Below are 11,253 nucleotides of genomic sequence, written 5' to 3' on the forward strand. Positions count from 1 at the left end.
TTTAAACATGATCATAAATTACCGAAATCTATACATGTAATAACGTTATATCGGTGTGAAAATTGCTTCATAATTTAACTAGGTTAAGAAAACACCCGGGTTATAGGTTATAGTCGCAGCACGAAAATAGTATTTAAATAAAAACATAACGAATACTGAAACTAAAGTAAACAAAAAGTGAACAAAATGGCATTCTCTGGAATTAACCCACCAACATAAACTGGGACAGTGTTAATTTACTACAACATGGGAAAATCTGAAAAGAATGTCAAATTAATATTCAGTGGACCCTCAAAAAAATCAGAGGAAGAGAGAATTGCATACCTTTTAATATGGGTAGGAGAAAAGGGGCAAGATATTATGCAATCCTGGAATTTAAACGCAGATGAAAAATTATAAAAGATCGACACATTCTTCACAAAATTTCAAAGTCACGTTCAACCAAAACTAAACCGAATTTTTGCAAGTACGGTACCAATTCAATAACGAAAAGCAGGGTGATGAAACAATGGAACAATTCGTCACAAGATTTAAACTGAAAGCAAATGAATGCAGATACCACAATGGCACAACGGACACAATGATATGAGGCCGCATTATTCTTTTGGGGTAAATAACCAAAGACTGAGGGAAAAATTAATTAACGAAAGAGAATCCTTAACATTGGACAAGGCAATTCAAATATCGCAAAATTTCGAATATTGTAAAAAAATGGACATTTTTAACCCAAAACAAGATGTAAATTACGTCAAACATGGATGTGCCAACTCGGATAAGTCTAAAACTACTTCCTGTAGATATTGTACAACATACCATAACATCATACACAAACAGAAATGCCCGACATATGGACAGCAGTGCAAATCATGTAAAAAGTACAAACATTTGGGCAAAAGAATGCCGTTCAAACAAACAGAAACATGTTCATGAATTTTCGAACGATTTAAATGAAAATAGTGATGACTCTTATGTAGATAAATATTTCATTGACACGTAAGCGACAAAATATCGCCAGCCCCAAATCGCGCTTTTGTTTACATTAAGATGGGCCTGAAATGCCAAAACATTAATTTCAAACTTGAAACAGGTAGCAGCGTTAACATACTCTCTAAGCGCAAACTTGAATCGCTCAGCATAAGAATCCCTTTGCAGGCACCCGATTCTAAACTTATCTCGTACTCAGGTGATACAATTAAAGTTATAGGAAAGATCAGTTTAACTTGTAGCTTTCGTAGAGAGTTAGACTTCTATGTCGTAAACAGTGACGCGCCGACACTTATAGGATTACAGACACCCATTGACCTTGGGTTAATTAAACTCACATACAATAAACTGCCAAAATACTCAGTACATGACTAAAGAATCATTTATGTCTGAATACGGTTATTTGTTCTGGGGCGTATTCAATCTCCCTGGTAAAAGCAAACTACACCTGCTTGATGACGCTATTCCAGTAATTACACCTCCGAGTTGTGTACCGGTACACCCAATGTTCAAATCGCGACTTAAGCTTGACCTTCAGCAAATGGTCAAAGACGAAATTATAACGCCAATGACGGAACCAACGGGCTGGGTACACCCAATTGTAGTTGAAGAAAACCCGAATGGAAAATTACGTATTTGCCTAGACCCAAAACAGCTCCATGAAGCAATACGAAGACCTCATTATGTCAAATCAACACTTGATGACGTAACAGCAAAGCTCGATGGAGCTAAATACTTTAGTATGTTAAATCGTACTCGTGCATATTGGTCTGTACAACTAGACAAACAATCGCCTTACGTCACAACATTCGCCACTCTTTTCGGTAGACACAGGTACTTACGGTTACCATACGGTATATCATCATCAAGTGATATATTTTCTCAAAAGGTCAATCAGATATTCGAAGGAATAAACGGAATACAAACTCTTTTTTATTTTAATATGGGGAAGCAGTCCCAATGTGAACATGATAAACATCTAACACAGGTCTTATTACGCGCGAGCAAGGTATCCGTTTTAATGAACAAAACTGCACCATTGGCGCCAAATCGGTACCATTCTTTGATCATATCATCACAGAATGTGGATTAAAAGCTGCATCGTCTAAGATCGAAGCAACCATGAAATTGCCAATCCCCGAGAAGATCGAAAGCCCTATGGAAATGGTCAATTACCTTTCTAAATTCACGCCAAATCTAGCAGAAGTTACAGCCACCTTACGGAGCCTCATGAAAAAAGATACAGAGTTTATTTGGGATCATGTTTATAAATGAGTATTTTCTAAGGTCAAAGATATCATAACAAAGACACCAGTATGACCCGACAAAGTCGCTTATACTGGAAACGGGCGCTTCGAAATTAGGAGTTACTTATTGTCTATTGCAAGACGATAGACCTATCGCATCCACAAGCAAAAGCCTGACGCAAACTGAAATCGGTTATGCTGTCATTGAAAAAGAAATTCTTGGAATTTTGTTCGGATGTAAACGGTTTCATCAATTCACTTATGGTAGAAACGTTTTCGTACACTGTGATCACAAAACAATATCTGCCATTATGAAACCAATATCTGTAGCACCGCCTAGATAATCTAGAATGCTACTAGCTCTGTCCAAATATCAGTTAATCGTGAAGCACATTCCTGGTAAAGAAATACCAGTTAGTAACTGGCTATCACGACAATGTCTCCCTGATACATATTTAAATATGTCTGACTACCTTGGTAATTACGTGCATACCGTTAAAAAACAATTGCACATTATCGACCAAGGAATAAAAATAATCCAAAACGTGCAAAGACGCAAAAATGAAAACTCTGAAAGATACTATATTAAACGGCTGGTCAGAATCTAGAGCAAAGTGCGAGCAATCAGTCCTTGATTTCTGGAATCACCGCGATCAGGTAAGCACAGAAATGACCTAATAATTCGAGGTCATACGATTGTAGTATTGTAAACCTTGAGAAATGAACTTGTATAGAAAGTTCATACAAGTCACATTGGAATTACGAAGACACTTAAACGTGCTAAAGATTCATTATTCTGGCCAGGCATGTCCAAGCAAATAAAAAAATTGTAAACAAATGTAACATATGTCTTTTATACCGCGACGCGAACACAAAAGAACCGCTAATGGCCACAGATTTCCCTGACCGACCTTACAAAAAAAGCAACAGACCTGTTCCAGTTTCACGGTAAAGAGTATCAATTGACTATAGATTACTATTTTAGATTCTTTGAAGTAGACTATTTACCAAACACTACATCAAAAACCGTCATTCTCTATCTTCAGAAACACATGTCACGAATGTCAATACCTGAAGTATTTGTCTAAGACAACGGTAGTCAAATCAAGCTCTGAATTCAAAGAATTCGCTAAAGAGTGGGGGGTTCGAACACAGAACTTCCTCCCCCGGATATCCCCAGTCGAACGGTCTTGCGGAAAAAAGATGTAGGTATCGCGAAAAAACTAATGAAAAGGCTACAGATACAAACATTTACATTGCATTACTAAAATACGGCAATACACCTCTTGAGTGCGGATATTCTCCCAGTCAACTGTTAATTGGCCGGAGAATAAAATCCATTGTGCCAGTTACAAATAAAGCGCTTGAACCCATTTAAGTAAATAACTCAAAAGTGCGCAGTCTTATGAAAAAAATCGAAAGACAAAAACTAGGTTAAGTACGACAAAAATGCAAAATATTTGCCACCTTTGTCCTTGAATCAATCAGTACGCATTAAAATAGGAAAAACTTGGAAACGCTGGAAAATAGTAAAAGAAAACACAATAACCACTCCTATCATATACAAGATGTTGACGACAGCATATATCGAATAAATCGGTCAGTATTACGCAAATGTCCGGAAGACTCAGCCGATATTGAATCATTTCATGCGCAAGTCTTAGATCATAATACAAATTCAATGACCCCTCAATTATCCCTCGAAAAAAATTATTCATCTCAGGAACAAAGTATTTTCCTTTGCCAACAATGCTTTATTAAAGTTTAATGTTTGCCAACAATGATTTGTTAAAGTTTAATGTTAAGTATGTTTGTCTTTATCATAAATACATGCGCGTTTGATTGTTCTCTTGATTATACCATACTGTTTTAGTTGTTTTATTTGCTAATGGTAACATTTAATATCATTCATAATGCACTCATTTGTAATGCATAGATAGTTTTATTTTCATAATTTATTTTTATGTAAAATTTCTGTTGCCTTCGTAAATAACAGGATGTTATCAACCGGAAACAAAAAGAAAATGTGTTGTTATGGTTTAAACTAAACTGTTATATCATGCAAAATTTCAAGTTATTTAGCAGAATTAGCACACTGTTAAAGCTATAAAAGTATATTCGGAGATACTTTCCGTTTTTATTGTTTACACTCCATCAATACTTAAAACTAACTAACTAATAGCTATTGGTACGGGTTTCGATCATGAAATCTAACCATATATTCGAAACATACGGTAACGCTTCGAGTAGAAAATCGTCAGTCTTGATTGATTCTTGTAGAACAACGTTTGTGTAAATCACATGCTTTCACATTCTTGTTGTTGATTTGTTTGAACATGCTGTTTGGATCAGTGTTAATATTTCAGTTATGAATATACCTATTTTTGATGTAATTCCACCTGGTAAACATTTTTTTTATTTTTTTTTTGCTTAAACACTCAGAACCATGGTTGAACAACAAATAAAAAACACCCGGCACGGTGAAATCTTACATAAATGTTTATTTCAGTAGCATCACTAACACTTTATCAACTTGACAGAAAAACAGCAAAAAATGAAATGTTATGAATATTGTTAGGGAGAATTGTAAATCAGTAAAAAATAATTTACAATATATTTGTGAATGTTTAATGCTTAGTCTACTGGTGGCAAATGCATCTACACAAGCAACTATTGCAGACCAAAATCAGCTGGTACATCCGCGCCGTCTTGTTATGGTCTGTACTTCAGCTTATCGTTATTCAAGCAACCGCTACATATTTTGAAATTTTCTTTTAAAAAAAGATGAACAGTTTTGTACTGTTTGAACAATGGACAAGTAAATTTAAAATATTTGGCGTGGAAATGTAAATAGTACGAATAAATTATGCATTTCAACCTGTTTTTGATTTCTGTAGAAATGATTCGGAAAAGTAACACATTGTATAATTCATTATTTCTGACGTAGAAATTGGTAGTGCAACGTGAAGTGTAAATTAAATATAGAAACAAACAAGAGCAACATGTAATGTTTGGAACATATGTAATAAGATGTAGACCGTCATATTCATATTTAACAATATCAAAGCAAAGGTGCTAGTGGCATTGATTTGACCTAAAAAGTGTTAACCTTGTTATTAATGCAATAAAAAATCCATATATTAAAAAATAATTATAAAATAAAAACAAATACTGTTATATTGCTAAAGACAAGGTATGCAACATCCGGGTATGAAAATTATAGGTATGTCCGTTCTTGGTGTATTTTCTGGGGTAATTTACGTGTAAATAAGGATCTGTCATAGTCAGTTTTGATAGAAAAATTCCATGCAAAAATCCGACGATATTACCACCCGGTGGAAATTTTGACACCGAGAACTAACATACCCATAATTTTCGTATCAATGCCACTTGCACATTGATTAGGACATGTTTACATAATATCTTCAATGGGATAGAATCAACACTTCAAAAGCTTTCCTTTGGTCTTCATTTAAATGTTTATGTATTCTTGTCTGGTTATCATAATGTTATTCATAAAGGCGAAATTTATTTGATATCAAATGCAAATTCCACTGTGCAATTCAATTTGTGTATAATAATAAAAAAAATTCTAAAAGAAATGAAGCGCTAGCAGACGACAGATACCTTAGTATATATGCACTGATAAAACTGTGATGAATTAAAGAAAACTTAATGTGAAAATTAATTGAAAAGGATCAGGTAGAGATAAAGAAAAATGTTATTTTGTAGTAATGGATTGACTGATCTTCATAAAAGCCATTCCCTGAAATTAAGAAAAGAAAAAAGTAAACTTAGTGACAGTTGTTTGTCGCTCAAAATAAACAAACTTATGTTCTATTACTTATATGTTATATTTTTCCATTTTGAAACAACACGTCAAGAAAGCTCAAGAAATTTATTTGCCGGTGAGTTACCTTTAAATTAAAAAGACATAAATCAAATTAATGACAAGCCATAGCCAATGTTACAGACAAGAAGGATATTGAAATTACCAAACGTCATTGTATACGTTTCTGAAAAAAGCTAAATGCCATTTCTCGTAACATTTACCTTCAGGTGAGTGAAGAAATACTGTCAAAATACAAAATACTTACACTAGATAATACATAGTTCACTTTTTGCCATTAATTCCCTATCAACACATCGCCCACTTTCTTGATTCCCTTCAATGGACCAGATATAATGTTGTAACCAACAATGAATGGCCAAGCTACTGAACCAAATGAGCCATTCTTCTTCTCGAAGTCTTCTGCAGACATGATGCCTGAAGCGAAGAACTTAATGTAATAAAGAACCTTCAAAAAATAAATATTTACATGTATCAGTAGTTGATAAAGCCTTCTTTCTAACGTGTTTTCATTAATCTTTTTCATTGTTATTTCAACAATAAAGACTTATATTCGCGGGCGGTTTTGAGACCATTGCGCGTGCGTGTATATGTTATAATAATTATAAAACTTAATGAAAATCTTATGTTTCAATAATGAGTTGCATCGCATATCGTTACAAAAGTATTAACATCAACAAGCCTCAACTCAAACAAGTCAAAGGTGTAAACCTCTGATACATATTATCGTTTTTAATGTTAACAAACATCAAGGTGGTACAGAGGTGACATGCGTGTGTTTTTATTTATCTCGTGTGCACGAGATACTCTGTCGTGGCCACGAGTTACTAAGTCGTGACCACGAGTTACTAAGTCGTGGCCACGAGATAATTAAATGGTACGCACGAGATACTATGTCGTGGCCACGAGTTACTAAGTCGTGGCCACGAGATAATTAAGTCGTGCGTCGTTAAGTCGTTTATTTATCTCGTGGCCACGACTTAGTAACTCGAAGCCACGACATAGCATCTCGTTTGCACGACTTACTTATCTCGTGACCACGCCTAAGTAACTTGTGACCACGACATAGTACCTCGTGTGCACGACTTAATTATCTCGTAGCCACGACAAAGTATCTCGTGCGAACCACTTAATAATCTCGTGGCCACGACTTAGTAACTCGTGGCCACGACATAGTATCTCGTGCGCACGAGATAAATGAAAATGCACAAATGTCACATTTTCGCCTACGTATGTTTTATCTAAGATTCGGTGATATTTTCATTGGTTCAACTCGTTGTACTTGTTATTGTTTCTATCAATTTTGTCTGAGACATCACGTTTACCTTTTCCTACACCATAAACAAGGCCACCTGCGGCGGCTACCGGCACCCACAGCGGAGCTGTCCCTACTATCAAAGCTACTTTAATATCCTGTTGGTCAGCCATTTCCCTAATCAAAGAAACTATTTCATAGATATATTGCTGCAGTGGCTTTAGTACATTCCAGTAACAAAATATAGCATTTATTTTTAATCTTATCTAACATCGTATAATGTTTGAAAGTTCAAGGTTATTAAAACAGAAAGTGGTCTCTTCTAGAGCAAATAACATTGTTGTATCATGTATTATTGGTTTTGATTCTCCAATTTCGATATGAAATAATGACTAATCTGCCTTTAATAGATGATAATATATCTTGCAGATAGGCTTTAGTCAGAAACAAAACAAAAAACAGTAAAGTACACACTGGCAGCGTTTGGGACAAACATTTTGTTTAATTATACAGAAAAGTGTTTCTTACATAGAAAGCTTTATACATATAAAACGATATATGATTCAGATAATTATCTGGAAGCAAAAAGGATAATAATCAGAAATATCTCAATATATCAAAACTCACGTTTCTAATATCCAATTTGCTTTTTAAACACTGTTTTTCAATGAAGTTATGGCAATGCTATGTATAAAATCAATATATGGAACAGAGCCAGTCATTTATAACAAAAGCAGGTCTGGTATAACAAAAGACCCTCGTTTTAAATTTGAAATGATCTTCTCATACAATCGTAAACCTAATGTTATATAATCGATATGTCGTTTGAAAATTTAAACATGATCATAAACCGAACTCTATATATGTAATAACGTTATTTCTGTGTGAAAATTGCTTCATAATTTAACTAGGTTAAGAAAACACCCGTGTTATAGGTTATAATCGCAGCACGAAAATAGTATTTAAACAAAAAACATAACGAATGCTGAACAGTCTTTATAAGGCTCATTATTTTTTCAAAGCGATTATAGAAATTGTTCTTTATTGATAAATCTTGAAACATACTTTAGTTGTTGATAAGCTCCGCCTTTACAGCATGCTACATGAAACATCACTTGTGTGTTAAATCTTGGAATATTAAGACGTATTCTTGTTGTCTCTTACTAGTTAAAATTATACAGTTTTATATTTTACCTGGACATCTCATTTTGGATATAATATTCTCGATAATATACTTGTCACTAATACAAAACATACAACACGGTGTCAGAAGTAATGGAAATTAAATTCAACTTCACCTGAAATTTTCATCAAATCTATATTTACTGAACTTAAGTAAAAAAGTTAACAAAATGGTATTCTCTGGAATTAACCCACTAAACATAAACTGGGACAGTGTGAATTTACCTACGACATGGAAAAAAATTAAAATAAATATCAAATTAATATTCAGTGGACCCCTCAAAGAATCAGAGGTAGAGAGAACATTTAGATTGGCCCGAAATGCCAGAACATTAATTTCACACTTGAAACAGGTACCAGCGTTAACATACTCTCTTAGCGCAATTTTAATCGCCCAGCTTAAGACTCCCTTTGCAGGTCCCCGATTCTAAACTTATCATGTACTCACATGATACAATTAAAGTTATAGGAAAGATCAGTTTAACCTGTAGCTATCGTAGAGCACAAGTTACTGTAGACTTCTATGTCGTTAACAGTGACGCGCCACCACTTATAGGATTGCAGACACCCATTGACCTTGGGTTAATTAAACTCACATACGACAAACTGCCAAAATACTCAGTACATGACTAAAGAATCAGTTATGTCTGAATACGGTGATTTGTTCTGGGGCGTAGGCATACTCCCTGATAAAACCAAACTACACCTGCTTGATGACGCTATTCCAGTAATTATACCTACGACATGTGTACCGGAAGCGTTCAAATCGCGACTTAAGCTTGATCTTCGGCAAATGGTCAAAGACGAAATTATAACGCCAGTGACGGAACCTACGGACTGGGTATACCCCATTGTAGTGGTAAAAAACCCGAATGGAATATTGCGTATTTGCCTAGACCCAAAACAGCTCAATGAAGCAATACGAAGACCTCATTATGTCACATCAACATTTGATGACGTAACAGCAAAGCTCGATGGAGCTTAAAACTTTAGCATGTTAAATCGTACTCATGCATATTGGTTTGTACAACTAGACAAACAATCGTCTTACGTCACAACATTCGCCACTCCTTTCGGTAGATACAGGTACTTAAGGTTACCATACGGTATATCATCATCAAGTGATATATTTTCTCAAAAGGTCAATCAGATATTCGAAGGAATAAACGGAAAACAAACTCTTGTTGATTTTTATTTAAATATTGGGAAGCACCAGATGTGAACATGGTAAACATCTAACACAGGTCTTATTACGCATGAGCAAGGTATCCGTTTTAATGAATAAAAATGCACCATTTGCGCCAAATCGGTATTATACTTTGGTCATATCATCACAGAAAGTGGGTTAAAAGCTGACCCGTCAAAGACCGAAGCAACCATGAAATTGCCCATACCCGAATGCACAATTACCTTTCTAAATTCGCGCCAAATCTAGTATCAGTTACAGCCCCCTTACGCTCTAGGAAAAAATCCAGAGTTTATTTGGGATCATGTTCATAAATGAGCATTTTCTCAGGTCAAAGATATTTTAACAAAGGCACCAGTATGACCCGACAAAAACTAGAAACGGACGCTTCGAAATTAGGAGTTGCTTATTGTCTATTTCAAGAAGATAGACCTATCGCATTCACAAGCAAAAGCCTGACGCAAACTGAAATCGGTAATGCTGTCATTGAAAAAGAAATGCTTGGTATTTTGTTCGGATGTTAACGGTTTCTTTTATTCACTTATGGTAGAAACGTTTTCGTACACTGCGATCACAAAACAATATCTGCCATTATGAAAAAAAACAATGTCTGGAACATCGCCTAGATTAACTAGAATGCTACTAGCTCTGTCCAAATATCAGTTAATCGTAAAGAAATACAAGTCAGTAACTGCCTATCACGGCAATGTCTCCCTGATACATATTTTAATATGTTGACGACCATGATTATTACGTGCATACCGTTAAAAAAGCAATTGCACATGATCGACCAACGAATAAAAATAAGCCAAAACGTGCAAAGACGCAAAAATGAAAACGCTGAAAGATACTATATTAAACGGCTGGCCAGAATCTAGAGCAAAGTGCGAGCAATCAATCTTGATTTCTGGAATCACCGCGATGAGGTAAGCATGACCTAATATTTCGAGGTCATACGATTGTTATATTGAAAACCTTGAAATTAACTTGTATAGAAAGTTCATACAGGTCACATGGGAATTACGAAGACACTTGAACTAGCTAATGATTCATTATTCTGGCCAGGCATGTCCAAGCAAATAAAAAAATATGTTAGCAAATGTAGCATATGTCTTTATACCGCGACGCGAACACAAAAGAACCGCTAATGACCACAGAATTACCTGACCGACCTAACAAAAGTAGCAGCAAGAGTATCTATTGACTATAGAATACTTTTTGAGACTCTTTGAAGGTGACTATTTACCAAACACTACATCAAAAACCGTCATTCTCAATCTTCAGAAACACATGTTACGAATGTCAATACCTGAAATACTTGACTAAGACAACGGTAGTCAAATTTCAAGCTCTGAATTCAAAGAATTCGCTAAAGAGTGGAGGTTCGAACACAGAACTTCCTCCCCTGGATATCCCCAGTCGAATGGTCTTGCGGAAAAAGTTGTAGGTATCGCGAAAAAAACTAATGCTTAAAGCTAAAGATACAAACACAAACATTTACATTGCATTACTAGCATACGGCAATACACCTCTGAGTGCTTTCCAGTTG

The 11,253-nt window shown here is 35.1% G+C and overlaps 1 long non-coding RNA gene across 1 annotated transcript; it reads right to left on the bottom strand.

Moving 5' to 3' along the window:
* Nucleotides 1–4,714: 4,714 nt before the first annotated feature.
* On the bottom strand, nucleotides 4,715–8,114 carry LOC132759333 (uncharacterized). Its single transcript, XR_009629698.1, has 4 exons — nucleotides 7,964–8,114; nucleotides 7,407–7,513; nucleotides 6,329–6,498; nucleotides 4,715–5,997 (listed from the first exon to the last, which is right to left on the bottom strand). It is a non-coding gene; the product is annotated as an uncharacterized LOC132759333 (long non-coding RNA).
* Between the last annotated feature and the right edge of the window lie 3,139 nt (nucleotides 8,115–11,253).

This window comes from Ruditapes philippinarum, unplaced genomic scaffold, assembly GCF_026571515.1.
Source record: "Ruditapes philippinarum isolate M1 unplaced genomic scaffold, ASM2657151v2 ctg6622_1_1_1_1, whole genome shotgun sequence".
Classification (NCBI taxonomy): Eukaryota; Metazoa; Mollusca; class Bivalvia; order Venerida; family Veneridae; genus Ruditapes; species Ruditapes philippinarum.